The following is a 12,023-nucleotide window of genomic DNA, read 5'->3' as shown; positions in this document are numbered from 1 at the left end:
AAGACAGCTATGACAGAATTCATAAAAAAACCATCATCTACTACATATTTTAAAAAATTACAAGCAGAATCTAATATAAAAAGGACTATAACAGATGCCAAATATAAATACTGGACTAATTTTGCAAATAATCTCTCCAGACAAACACATGAGCCAATTATACATAAAGTCATAAGCCACATCTGTGGGAAAAAGACTTCCCCCAACCCACTCCTGTATGAGCTTATACATAATAATACCCATTATGACAATGATAATGAAAAAGCTAACCTATTTGCAACTCTTTTTGTTAATAAGCTAACACCAAATAATCAAAGTAAACTTTCCACAATTCCTATGAACCCAAGTTACCAACCACGCCCAGGATCCGAGTACATAATTAATCCATTTTCAATCCAGGAATTGAATAATGCAATACATCATATTAGGACCAAAACTAGCGGCAGCTATGACAATACACCCTACATGGACAAAGAATCTCACACCTTCATACAAACAAGAACTGCTAAATTGTTATAATCACGCTTGGGCATCTTCTAGGTTCCCCAATATATGGAAATGTTCGTCCCTCCTACCAATCCTAAAGAAAAATAAACCAAAAGATAACCCTGAGTCTTATAGACCCATAATGATTACTCCTGTGATGGGGAAAATAAGGGAGAACATGATCTATTACAGACTCCTCTGGTTTGTTGAAAAAAATAATATGATCCTTCACACTCAGACTGGATTCAGGAAACACCACTCCTCAACAGATGCTTTCATTTTGCTAACAAATGCAATAAATGAATCTTTCTCAAAAAATAATGTCCTAGTTGCAGCTTTCCTAGATTTTGAAGGGGCATATGACAATGTGAACCACCAAATCCTTTTAAACAAACTTGCAAACCTTGGAGTACCCCCTAAGCTAGTATCTTTTATTAAATCCTTCATAGAAGTGCGAAGTTTCATCGTTTGTGTTGGTTCAGCCTCTTCACCCCAAAAGACAATAACCAAAGGCCTACCTCAGGGAGCAGTCCTCAGTTACCTTTTATTTGCCCTATATCTCTGGGACATGAACCTACCCCACACGAATCTACAATATGCTGATGATCTGGTGCTATGGTCATCTGGCAACACCTTTCAGATAGCACAGTCAAATCTGCAAAAGTCACTTTTCTAGTTTGAAAAATTCTCTCAACATTCAGATTTACCCATTGCACCCACCAATTCCAAAATAATCCAATTTCACCGGAAGCGAAACCAAGTTAATAAAAAACTAACTATAAATAAAACAACTATTCCAGAAGATAATCATATTAATTACCTAGGTCTCATGCTTGACCAAAAAATTAATTTCCACCTCCACATTTCAAACACAATAAAAAAATGCTATAGAAAAACAAATATACTAAAAAGACTTCTTTCCACACCCTGGGGATGTAAGGAGAAAACCTTACTCCAGTTTTATAAATCACATATAAGACCCCATATTGATTATGGGCTCATTGTCTATGGTGCTTGTGCAAAGACCCAGATGCAAAAAATTGAAACAACACAAAATGATACAATACGTCTCATATTTGGTCTTAGGAAACCCACAAGCACCAAGTTTCTGCTTATGGAGAGTGGATTAACAACAATAAGGGAGAGACGTAGGTTTCTCTTGACAAAATATCATACAAAAATTGAATCAAATAGCTCACCCAAACTACATAGTTGGTTAAGAAATCCGGCCTTGTATAGAGGCATTGCTGATGAGTATGCCAATATTCAGAAGAAGTTCCCCATGCCAGCAAAGTATATTGCACCCACTTTGCCCCAATCCCCCCCCATGGAATTGGTCATGTCACATAATAAATAATGAATTCTCAAAGTGGAATAAAGATTTAACCCCCATTGCTTTTGTCCAGAAAAAATTTGCAGAACTTAACACAATTACCTATAAAATCACTTGCAAATATTTATTGATGGGTCAAATATGAACGAGAAGGTTGCAAGTGGTGTTTTCTTTCCAAACCTGAAAATTGCAATGGGCGAGAGATTATATAATAATTTATCTATAATGTCTGCTGAGTTAAATGCCATAATCATGGCATTAGAACACCTTAAGGAAAACCAACCTTTGATTGCAGATTCAAATAATATTATCATTTATTCCGACTCTCTATCAAGCCTTGAGTTGCTGGCCTCAGCTCCTCAATATAAGTTGGACATTGACACTTATCATTGTCTCAGTATTATTGATAATCTTGCTTCAAGCGGCATAAAAATTTATTTTCAGTACATTCCTAGCCACTCTGGCATAAGTGGTAATCATCAGGTTGATGAAATAGCAAAAAGTGCTATAAATATTGACCAGCCAAGTGGGAGACCAATCCCAATTAGAGATATTTACCAATGGATGCTATCAGATATTAATTTTTATAAGATTAATCCTATCCTTTCCCCCTTTCCCAATAAGTATCTTTCTAAAACTTATCATAGAATTCGTTCTGGAACAAATGGACTAAATTTCCTTGCATTCTCATATAAGTTTTCTAATTCAAGTGGTTCAACTCCCCTGTCCCCTCTTTGCAGTAATTGCAATATGAATAATGAGAACAATTTACCATTCTCTAAATGAATGTAATATGCTGATATCTGCTCAACAAACATTGCTCTCTGAATTGTTAAAATGCTTCTGACATCCCGATATACCATTATTATCCACAATTCGAGCTGACTATACCTGCAGACACTGTAAAGAAATCAATATATATGGTCTCACATTTGAACTCCTTGAGTCCAAATATGTACTTAAAGATATCTGAGAATATCTAAAAAATAAGAGACAACCAAGACAGTAGCTCTGTAGCCCACAGAGTTTAGCAAAAAGAAGAGGGCTAAATAGTACCAACTGAATAGCCCGCCTGCTGTGAATTAGAAGAAGAAGAATTTTGTTCACCATTATACATGAATAAACTGATTTAGTCGAGGGAATGAATCCTTATTCTAGAAGTCCTATTCCTACAAGTTAAGTTAGAATAAAAGAATGAGGTAATTATATAGGCTAACACGGAAAATAACTGAACAGAAGAAAGTAAATCCCGATAAAGATTTACTAGTTGGTGAGACAAACCCAGAGCAACGTTTAGCTAATAGCTATAAAAAAAAATATCTGTCGAGGAGGTATCATTAGCAATAACCTATTTCTAATGAAGCATTTCAAGTCACATGTTTACTGGCTACTAAATAACTACCATTTTTACCCCCCTCAGAACTTAATTTACCCCCCTAGCATTATATTGGCTTACACTGAAAATAATTGAAAGGAAAAAATAAAAGCCCGATAAATATTTACTAGTTGGTGTGACAAACACAGCGCAACGTTTAGCTATTGACTCTTAAAAAGGGCAGTAGAACTTTTAATTTCCAATCAAATTAGATCTACTTTAAAAGTTTCAATGACATTCCAAGCAATTATAGAGCGGCGCTGCCTATGATATTGCTTATGTGCCCTCTTGAAGACCTGCATACATTTAGTTTTTTTGTTTAATTGAAACTTCCCCTAAACGGTCCCTTAAAGTTTACCTCTAATATACTGAGCGTCCTTAGTTGCAATAACTTAAGTGGTACTATTAATAGTATACAAACAGTGCCTTCTGGCTAGTTCAAAACCCGCCAAAACTTACCCTTAAAAGTCTAACTTAATAATGTAAGCCATTCTTAAGATATTTGCTTTGTCACCTTTTTGAAAATCAACAGACTCATAGTTTGTTTTCATTTAGTTCAACTTCCTCCTAAATATTCCTTGAAAGCTTCCCCTTAATACCTTTAGCTTGCGTAGTAACAACAGTTTTAATAGCAGTATGCAAATAGCACCTTTGGTTTCTTCTACATACACTGAAAGTTTCAATTTCATACCATCAACCGTTCTTGAAGAATTGCTTATACGTCCTCTTGACAACCTGTATGCGGATAGTGTGTTTTAATTTAGTTCAATACAACTTCAATATTTCCCAACTTTTTGGCCTTAATACCCCTAGGTTTAGTAGCAGTAGTACCAGTAGTAGCAGTAGAATTAATAGTAGGAGCCTTAGCTTTAGTGGCAGTAGTAGTACTAGAAGTGGTAATAATAGTAGCAGTAGTAGTAGCAAGAATAGAAGCAGTAGCAATAGGATTCAAATATCATCTTTTGGTTAGTTTAACATCCCCCATAACATGCCCTGTAAGTTTCAACTTCACACACAAAACGGTTCCTAAGGTATTGCTGAAACACCCTTTGAACAGGATGCATACAGACGGTGTGTTGTGATTCAGTTCACCTTCCTCCTCAAAATTTCACCTTCATATCCTTTAGGCATAGTTGTAATAGTATGTCACAGTATTAGCATTAGCATTAATAGTAATATTATTAATGGTTATAGCACTAGAGCAAGTAGCAGCAGTAGTATTAACGTATTGCCTTTTGGTCAGTTAAACATCCCTCTCATCAAGTCCTGGAAGTTCCAGCTTAATACAAAAGGCTGTTCCTATGACATTGCTGATAAGTCCTTTTGATAACCTGTACATTCATATACTTCTTGAAATCTTCATCTTAATGCTCTTAGTTTTACAAGTAGTTGTTATAGAAGTAGTAGTTTAAGTAGTAGTAGTAGTATTAGTAAATGAAGCAGTGGTAGTAATATTAGTAGTGACATGCACATATTGCTTGTTGGTCAATTGATCTTCCCTTTTAAGCATTCTCTAAAAGTTCCAACTTAATACCCAAATAAATTATTGAGATATGCTCTTCTGTCAATGTGCATGCACATGGTGTCTTTTAATTTAGTTCAAATTTTCCCTCAATATTGTAAAAGCAGCAATGAGGTGGTAGTAGTAGTAGCAGTGGTGTTAGTTGTAGTAGTAGTAGTAGTGTGCAAATATTGCCTTTTTGGTCAATTGATCATCTCCCTTACCTTTTGCTGAAAGCTCCAAATTAATATAGTCAGTCATCCGTGAGTTACACCCTTTTGACAATCCATATACACATAACATGTTTTGATTTAGTTCAACACTCATTTCAACATATGTGTTACCATGAAAGTCCGAAATCTGGTTAATGCTGACATTCACCGGTGAATGTCCAAAATTCGTTTTTCTCTGCTTGGATTCAATTAGCTTTGCAAATCAGCTTTCTCAGTCTTTAGCTAGATATGAAGAAGAAGAAGAATACGGAGAATTAATAGTCTTTTTTTCACCATTATACATGAATAAACTGATTTAGTCGAGGGAACGAATCCTTATTCTAGAAGTCCTATTCCTACAAGTTAAGTTAGAATAAAAGAATGAGGTAATTATATTGGCTTACACTGAAAATAATCGAACAGAAAAAATAAAACCCCGATAAATATTTACTAGTTGGTGTGACAAACACAGAGCAACGTTTGGCTTATAGCTATAAAAAATATCTGTCGAGGAGGTATCATTAGCAATAACCTATTTCTAATGAAGCATTTTAAGTCACCTTTTTACCGGGTACTAAATTGCTACCATTTTTATCCCCCTCAAAACTTAATTCTCCCTCCTGTACTATACTGGCTTAAACTGAAAATAATTGAACGGAAAAAATAAAAGCCCAATGAATATTTACTAGTTGGTTTGACAAAGACAGCGCAACGTTTAGCTAGATAAGAAGCTGAACAAAATGGCAGTCACAGATTTTGATTGGATGTGTTTGGAAAATGAATGGGCTTGGGAGAAGGGCTGCTTGCCCTCCGATCACTTTTGACTCTTAAAAGGGGCAGTAGAACTTTTAATTTCCAATCAAATTAGATCTACTTTAAAAGTTTCAATGACATTCCTAGCAATTATAGAGCGGCACTGCCTATGGTACCTGGTTAATCCAAGAACAATGATTTAGTGGCTACTCGGCATTCCTCTGGGTTCTAGTATTCCTGGTTGAAAGAGTGTGGAAACTCTCGTAACAGTCCTGTGAATAGAGTTCATTTGCATACTAAATACCATTTTACGAAGTGACTGTCATCACTTCGCAAAATACGCCTAATAACATAGCAGATTAATATTGTGAATTAGTCCATTCAAATCCCAACTTGGTGTGGATGCTGATAAAGAAATCCTGTGCCCTTATTGATGCTAAGCTCCTAAGCTAAAGAAAAAATATTTAAGAAGTTTTAACAAACCAGGCAGCATGCATTTGCCTTATGGCAGTGCTAAGTTCACTGAACACGTTGCTTTGCTTTTATTAGATGATAGCAGGTACAGAGTATTACAGAGTTGTGTACTTCACAGAATGGATATTACACAACTGAATTATGCTTATGATATCCTGAGTCCTATTAGATGGTTTTGCCGAGCTGAGGAAAATGTTTCTCAACTGGCACATGCTTATCTATCTATCTTTTGTTTAATGAGAGTGCAAGTGAAGTGCTTGCGTTTGATCTCATTCTCAAAAGCTCTCTATCTTTTCTACTTAGCTTTGTAATCAAGTTTGTATAGATCCTAGTAACATTACTTATTCTGGTCTTCCAATTGCATCAAATATTAAGTCGACTCGTTTGGCTCTTCTTCAGCATCTTGCAGAAAAGGCCCGCCGTACCTACATACTCCTTATTACCAATAGAATGTTGCTTAACTGTTTTTTGACTTAGGGGCCTTTAGTGTTATTGTTATCCCACACATTCTTTCACTATCTACCTAATAGCCCATTTTATCCAAAGGGGATAAAAGAGCTCTCCATTTTTATTATTATTAATTTAAAAAAACTTCTTCCATAAAAGAAGTTTTTCAAGGGAAAGTAAGGAGCTTCATAAAACCAAAAATGAGCAGAATTAAAGTCAAAAAATTTTCCAAGCGTAAAACTCCCACAAATCAAAATCAGTAAATAAATGAAACCTAAAACAAACAGAAATTGAAATAAATAACCGAGTCAAACTAAAAACGAGCAAAAATTAAAAACAGTAGGGTTGAAAACTCCCATGCGTTCTCAAGACCAGAATATAATTTGCATTTTACTGAAAAACAAATACTTTTCGTTTTTTTTAGTTTAATAAAAAAACAATTATTAAGCCTTTAAGGAATAGATATCTGTATATTTACATTAAATTGACAATCCACAGTGTCTTTTTTTCAGTAAAGTGCAAATTATGTTCTGTTCAGGAGAAGGCATGGGGGTTGTCAACCCTAATAATGTTAATTTTTACTCGTTTTCCTCGATTATCTATTGTATTTTCTGTTCGTTTTGGGTTTCATTTATTTATTGGTGGTGACTTGTGGTAGTTTTACACTTGGTAGATAGTTTGACTTTATTACTGCTCATGTTTGGTATAATGGAGCTCTTTACTTTTCTTTGAAAAACTTATTTTGTGGAAAAAAGATTTTTAAATTAACTTCTGTTCGTTTTTTATTTATATAGCCTTTCTCATGAGCAAAAAACATTTTATTTCTTTTCGTTTTTTTTTTCTATAAGAATCCATAATTTGGCTTGCTATTTGTATGTTGGAGAAACTTTTTCAACAATTTTCTTGTTTAGTTTAGGTTTACACCTCCTCAAGTTGATATGAACAATAAAACTTAATACGATTCCCCAAAAAATTATATCTATGCTCTTTGACAATCTGGATACACTTACACTCTTTTGATTTACTTAAATTGTAAGAGCAGAAGTAGTGATAGAAGTAGCTCTTGAAGTTTCAACTTAATACCCCAAGTCGTTATTGAGATATTATTGAGGTGTCTTACTGGCAACCATACAAAGAGTGCCTTTTGATTTAGTTTCAAGCAACATTTAGTTTTAAAGCATAATGGGCAAATTACATAACTGTGGGGGGTTGATATACCCAATATCCCTAGAGACATAATTACTGGACCGTTTTACTATGCTGAACAAAATGGCTGTCTCAGATTTTGATTGGATGTGTTTGGAAAATGAATGGGCTTCGGAGAAGGGCTGCTTGCCCTCCAATCTATGATGGTAAAATTTAAAGTTAGGTTATGTTTGTTTAGGTTAGATTAGGTAAAGTTTGGTTATAAATATCAGAAATGGGTCAAAAACCTAACTTAACCTAACCTAGCCCAACCTTACTTAACCTAACCTGTCATCATCAAACCTTGCATTAAACTGAAAAAGTTGACTGGCAACACTGTCTAAATCCAAGGAGAAAAAAAAAGAAGGTATTTTAGACTTTCGCCGGTGAATGTCAATATTCACAAATTTTGAACATTCACGGTAACATACACAATGAATGAATTGCCAAACTTACAGTCCTTGTCCCGAGGGCTGTGGGGGGGGGGGGGGGGATCCCCAAAAGCATATTACTGGACCTTTCAACAATGCTGAAGAAAATAGATGTCTGAAAATTATGATTGGATCTTTGTTTTCGAAAATGATGGGCGTGGGGAGGGATGGTTGCCCTCAAATCACTTCTGACTCTTTAAAGGGGCACAAAGCTCTAATTTCTAATCAAATGAGTCCAATCCAAAGTTTATACAAACACCCATTCCATAAAAACCTTATATGCCCCAGGGCATAACCCAAAACCCTTGCCCCAGGGCTCTGGTGGGTTATAATAATAATAATAATATAATGCAAAAACGTAGGCCAGAGCCTCTTACAAAACAGGAAAAAAAAACAATACAAAAATTTAGATAAATCTTCTAAAGTTACTGAAGTCGTACATACGACTCTCGTATACCTTGTCAAACGAGTTCTTGAAAGAGCTGATGGAGGGTGCAAAAACGGTTTCTTCGGGTAGGGAGTTCCAGGTGTCGACGAATCGGTTTCGAAAGGCCCATTTGCCTACATCTTTGTATAACCTTTCAGTTTTAAGCTTTAAGGGATGGCCAAGTAGATGATTTTCGTTAAAGACCAGCAGTGCTTCTCCGGGGACGATGTCATAGAAGCCATGGCATAGCTTGTACAGCTCGATCATATCACCCCTTAGAGATCTATATGAGAGCGCTGGTAGGTGAAGTAGACGAAGACGTTGTTCGTATGGGAGGTATTTCAGACTTGGGGAGAACTTCGTCATCTACCTTTAAACTGCTTTCAGTGCATCTATATCCTTGTTCAGGGATGGACGAACTGTGGAATGACAATATTGGAGAATTGGGTGGATTAGTAACTTAATGGAGATCATAAGCATTTCTACATCAAGACGCTTGAATGTTCTCCTGATCAGCGCTGATACCCGCGTAGCCTGTTTTATGGCCAATTCATAGTGGTCCGAAAAGGTCAACTTGTGGTCAACCATGATACCCAAATCTCTTTCGACTGTGCTTTGAGCCATTGGCGTGGGCTCAATGCTGTATGATGCAGGTGAACATTCAGCTCCGAGGGTTAAGTGGTGGCTTTTCGTGACATTAATTTCCACCAGCCCAGTCTTCATACAGGCGCTAAAACGGTCAAAATCTTCTTGGAGTTTTACAGAGTCTTCAGGTGACATGATGATACGATATAGCTTCGTGTCATCCGCGTAGAGCAGAATTGTTGAGTCAATATCATAAACTAGGTCGTTTATATAAAGGTTGAACAAAAAGAGACCAAGGATAGATCCCTGTGGGACACCACTGATAACGTCAAATTCCATTTGGCTTATCTGACCTTCTACAATGAGTTGCTTGCGCCCCGTTAGGAAGTTTGTTATCCAGACAAGTATTTGCCCCCCATCCATGCCATATTTTGCAAGCTTGAGAAGTAGACGCTTATGGGGCACATCGTCGAAAGTTTTCTGGAGATCCAGGTAGATAACATCTATTTCAAGTCCCTTATCAAGAGAGGTCTTCCAGTCTTCCACTGTGTAGAGCATCTGAATATCTTGCAGGGAATACTAGTGCATCAGATACTAGTCTCGGACGGTAATTTTGACGGAATCTCCCTTTTGCCAGATTTGAAGATAGGTGACGCGACTGCGCTCTTCTAGACCCTTGGCATTTCGCCTTTATCCAACGATTTCTGGAATATAATTGTTAACGGACGAGCGGTTAAGTCAGCTGTCTCTCTTAGAACCCTTGGATGCAGTTTATCCGGCCCTAGAGATTTTGTCGTGTTTATAGCCTTCAGTACTAAAGATTCAGTTATTCTGATACTGGAGATCGGCTCGTGATCGTTTGTGCTGCTGGTCGAGGGAATGGGTTCTTTAAGGTCTGGTTCTTGAGTAAAGACTCTTGCAAATAGCTTGCCAAGAAGGTCTACTTTGCCCTTTGGGTCTTTTATGCGGGTGTCGAGCTGCTTGTCAAACAAAGGTGGAATTCCACCTCCGTTCTTACGCTTTGAGTTGACGTATCTCCAGAAGCATTTCGGATTTTTCTTCAGGCTATTGGCCAGTTGCCGTTTCCTTTCAATAGCTTCAAACCGGGGTTGCTTTTCGAACTCTGTTCGAAGCCTTTCGATAGCCAACCCTTTCCGAGTCAGTAGGAAGCTTATTTTTTTTATGTCAACTAGTTATGTCAACTCTGGAAGGATTTTTGTTTGTCCTTTGGACTATTTAAAAAAAAAAATGGCTATCTCACAATTTCAATCAGATGCGTTTAGGGAAAATTGAGCGTTGGCGGAGGGGGGCTAGTTATACTCTATCATTTTCAACTCTTAAAAAAGAACTAGAGCTTTCAATTTTCAACTAAATGAGCCTACTCTAAAGCTTATTTGACAACCCCTTCCATTAAAACCTTATATGTCCCCAGGGCAAAACTTGCAACCCTGCCCCCAGGTTCCGGTGAGTTGTTTCAAATCCAAAACCATTAAAAAAAAAAAAAAAAAAAAAAAAAAAAAGCCTTGTTATATGATCTTTAGACTATTTTGAACAAAATGTTTGTCTCGAAATTTCTATCAAATAATTGGAGGGGGGGGGGGGGGTACCTTCCTTTTGATCACTTTTGACTCTTGAAAAGGCCAGTAGAACTTCTGATTTCCAATTCAATAAGCCTTCCCTGAAGTTTATATGACCACCCCTTCTATAAAAACACTATGTGGTAATAACAGTCATTTCTGTAATTTATAGCCATTACCCTGAGGGCTGTGGAGGGGTGAAATCCTCTAAGACATAATTATTGGACCTTTCAGCTACGCAGAACAAAATGGCTATCTCAAAATTTGGATTGGATCTGTTTTGGAAAATGATGGGCGTGGGGGGTGGGAGGTATGGTTGCCCTCCAATTTCTTTGACTATTGAAAAGAATACTAGAACTTTCAATTTACAGTCGGATGAGCCCCTTTTGAAGTTTCTACGACAACTCCTTCTAGACAAAGAGCCCTGGTCTGAAAAAAAATAACAGCGTGTCCACATTGCTCTTTCCTTAGGCAGCGATATTGCACTGCCTATGAAGAACTGCAAGTTCCTTCTTAATCTCCCACCCTGGGCAAGAAATTCCAGAGTAACAGTAAAATATGGAGCTATGGGTCCTCTTACTGCCATTATTGAAAGATACAACAAATATAATAGATTGTCTGATCTGAACCATGATTTGTATACATTGTTTTTACTTTGCTTGTTAACTGTTGTTTAAAAACGAGAAATAAATATCATTTGTTCATTCATTCGTTATTCCTATATTCTGTGGAATTCTTCTATTTGTTAAGGACCTAGTGTCTATTAAAAGGGGATTTACATCAATTTCAATAATGAATTGTCGTGAATGTATTTCTACTGTTTAATTCCCCGAGGAACTGAATTTCTCTTATGAAATTACAAACATTGCTAAATATTACTTTCAGAGAGGTTTTTGCCAATTATTACTTTCAGAGAGTTCTTTTGATCAGAGCTGAAAAGCCCTTTTCTGGAAGTCCAAAAATTAAAAGATCACCTCCTCAAACATCAAATTTAATTATTCAAGAAAGTTACCATCAAATCTAAATAGCCTAGTCAAAAAGAAAAAAACAAGCCAAGTTGCGAGGAATCCAAGGATAAGATCAAAATATGCGCCAAGCAGCATCGAAAACATGAAAAAATCTAACAAATACAAGTTCTATTTCAGTATTGATTACAAAAGCAAATAGTCCTTGAAACCAGAAGACAGCCTGTAGGTGAGGAAAAAAGCATTTTTGACTAGCAAGTCAAATTTCAATT

At 36.5% G+C, this 12,023-nt stretch overlaps 1 protein-coding gene across 4 annotated transcripts in view; it reads right to left on the bottom strand.

Annotated features, from left to right (window-relative positions):
• Positions 1-12,023, bottom strand: part of LOC148951215 (mitotic spindle assembly checkpoint protein MAD2B-like) — an 83,454-nt gene that overhangs the window by 42,447 nt on the left and 28,984 nt on the right. The window lies entirely within an intron of this gene.

Source organism: Artemia sp. Qi Xiang Cuo, chromosome 6 (assembly GCF_049724085.1).
Source record: "Artemia sp. Qi Xiang Cuo chromosome 6, ASM4972408v1, whole genome shotgun sequence".
Classification (NCBI taxonomy): domain Eukaryota; kingdom Metazoa; phylum Arthropoda; class Branchiopoda; order Anostraca; family Artemiidae; genus Artemia; species Artemia sp. Qi Xiang Cuo.
This window is presented reverse-complemented; position numbering and strand designations above follow the sequence as displayed.